We start from the raw sequence: 2262 nt of genomic DNA on the forward strand, positions 1-2262 counted from the left end.
TTATGGCTTTGCACTCTCCTTTTGGATTTTCTTCAGTGTTACTTGGGAGAGTGCTTGGGGGAAGTTCAGTAATTTTCTTGCTCAGCTGACCCACTTGTCCTTCCAAATTCCTAATGGAGGATCTAGTTTCAGTCATGAAACTTTGAGTGGTTTTGATTAGATCAGAGACCATGGTTGCTAAGTCAGAGGTACTCTGCTTAGAGCTCTCTGTCTGTTGCTGAGAAGATGATGGAAAAGGTTTACCATTGTTAAACCTGTTTCTTCCACCATTATTATTGAAACCTTGTTGAGGTCTCTCTTGATTCTTCCATGAGAGATTTGGGTGATTTCTCCATGAAGAATTATAGGTGTTACCATAGGGTTCTCCTAGGTAATTTACCTCTTCCACTGAAGGGTTCTCAGGATCATAAGCTTCTTCCCTCAGATGAAGCTTCCTTAGTACTGCTTGGTGCATTTTGCATTCCAGACAGACTTTGAGAAATCAAATTGACTTGTTGAGTCAATATCTTGTTCTGAGCCAATATGGCATTCAGAGTGTCAATCTCAAGAACTCCTTTCTTCTGACTAGTCCCATTGTTCACAGGATTCCTTTCAGAAGTGTACATGAATTGGTTATTTGCAACCATTTCAATCAATTCTTGAGCTTCTGCAGGCGTCTTCTTCAGATGAAGAGATCCTCCAGCCGAGCTATCCAAAGACATCTTGGATAGTTCAGAGAGACCATCATAGAAAATACCTATGATGCTCCATTCAGAAAGCATGTCTGAGGGACATCTTCTGATTAATTGTTTGTATCTTTCCCAAGCTTCATAGAGGGATTCTCCATCCTTCTGTCTGAAGGTTTGGACTTCCACTCTAAGCTTACTCCATCTTTGTGGTGGAAAGAACTTTGCCAAGAAGGCATTGACTAGCTTTTCCCAAGAGTCCAGGCTTTCTTTAGGTTGAGAGTCCAACCATATTCTAGCTCTGTCTCTCACAGCAAAAGGGAATAGCATCAGTCTATAGACCTCAGGGTTAACCCCATTAGTCTTGACTGTGTCACAGATTTGCAAGAACTCAGCTAAGAACTGATGAAGATCTTCCATTGGAAGTCCATGAAACTTGCAATTCTGTTGCATTAGAGAAACTAATTGAGGCTTAAGCTCAAAGTTGTTTGCTCCAATGGCAGGGATAGAGATGCTTCTCCCATAAAAATCAGGAGTAGGTGCAGTAAAGTCACCCAGCACCTTCCTTGCATTGTTGGCATTGTTGTTGTTTTCGGCTGCCATGTGTTCTTCTTCCTTGAAGAATTCGGTCAGGTCCTCTAAAGAGAGTTGTGCCTTGGCTTCTCTTAGCTTTCGCTTCAAGGTCCTCTCAGGTTCAGGGTCAGCTTCAACAAGAATGCCTTTGTCTCTGCTCCTGCTCATATGAAAGAGAAGAGAAATAGAAAGTGTGGAATCCTCTATGTCACAGTATAGAGATTCCTTGAAATGTCAGAGGAAAAGAGAAATAGAAAGAAGAAGGAGAAGAAGAATTCGAACTTTAATTAGATAAGGTTCGAATTGTGCATTTAGAAGGAGTGGTACTCCATAAATAGAAGGATGTGGGAAGGAGGGAAGAGAATTTTCGAAAATTCATTAAAATATTTTGAAAACATTTTTGAAAAACATTAATGATTTTCGAAAATCAAAGTGGAAAAGAAATCAAGTGATTTTGAAAAAGATTTTAAAATTAGAAATTAAAAAGATTTGATTGAAAACTATTTTGAAAAAGATGTGGTTAAAAAGATTTAATTGAAAAGTTATGGTTTTAAAAAGATGTGATTGAGAAGATATGATTTGAAAACAATTTGAAAAGATATGATTTTAAAAATTAATGACTTGCCTAACAAGAAAAGATATGATTCAAACATAAAACCTTCCTCAACAGAAAAGGCAACAATTTTGAGATGTTCAATCAAATCATTAATTGTTAGTAAGTATCTTTTAAAAAGGAAAGAAATTGATTTTGAAAATATTTGATTGAAAAGATTTGATTTGAAAAAGATTTGATTTTGAAAAACTAAGAAAAAATTGATTTGAAAACAAAATCTTCCCCCTAGCACCATCCTGGCGTTAAACGCCCAGAATGGTATACATTCTGGCGTTTAACGCCCAAAATGCTACCTTTTTGGGCGTTAAACGCCCAACCAGGTACCCTGGCTGGCGTTTAAACGCCAGTCTGCCTTCTTCACTGGGCATTTTTGAATGCTCAGCTTTTTCTGTGTAATTCCTCTGCAGTATG

The 2262-nt window shown here is 37.9% G+C and overlaps 1 non-coding gene across 1 annotated transcript; it reads left to right on the forward strand.

The window, feature by feature from the left end:
• Positions 1–755: 755 nt before the first annotated feature.
• LOC130971965 (small nucleolar RNA R71) lies at positions 756–863 on the forward strand. Its single transcript, XR_009083173.1, has one exon. It is a non-coding gene; the product is annotated as a small nucleolar RNA R71 (small nucleolar RNA).
• Positions 864–2262: the final 1399 nt, after the last annotated feature.

This window comes from Arachis stenosperma, chromosome 3 (genome assembly GCF_014773155.1).
Source record: "Arachis stenosperma cultivar V10309 chromosome 3, arast.V10309.gnm1.PFL2, whole genome shotgun sequence".
Taxonomy (NCBI): Eukaryota; Viridiplantae; Streptophyta; class Magnoliopsida; order Fabales; family Fabaceae; genus Arachis; species Arachis stenosperma.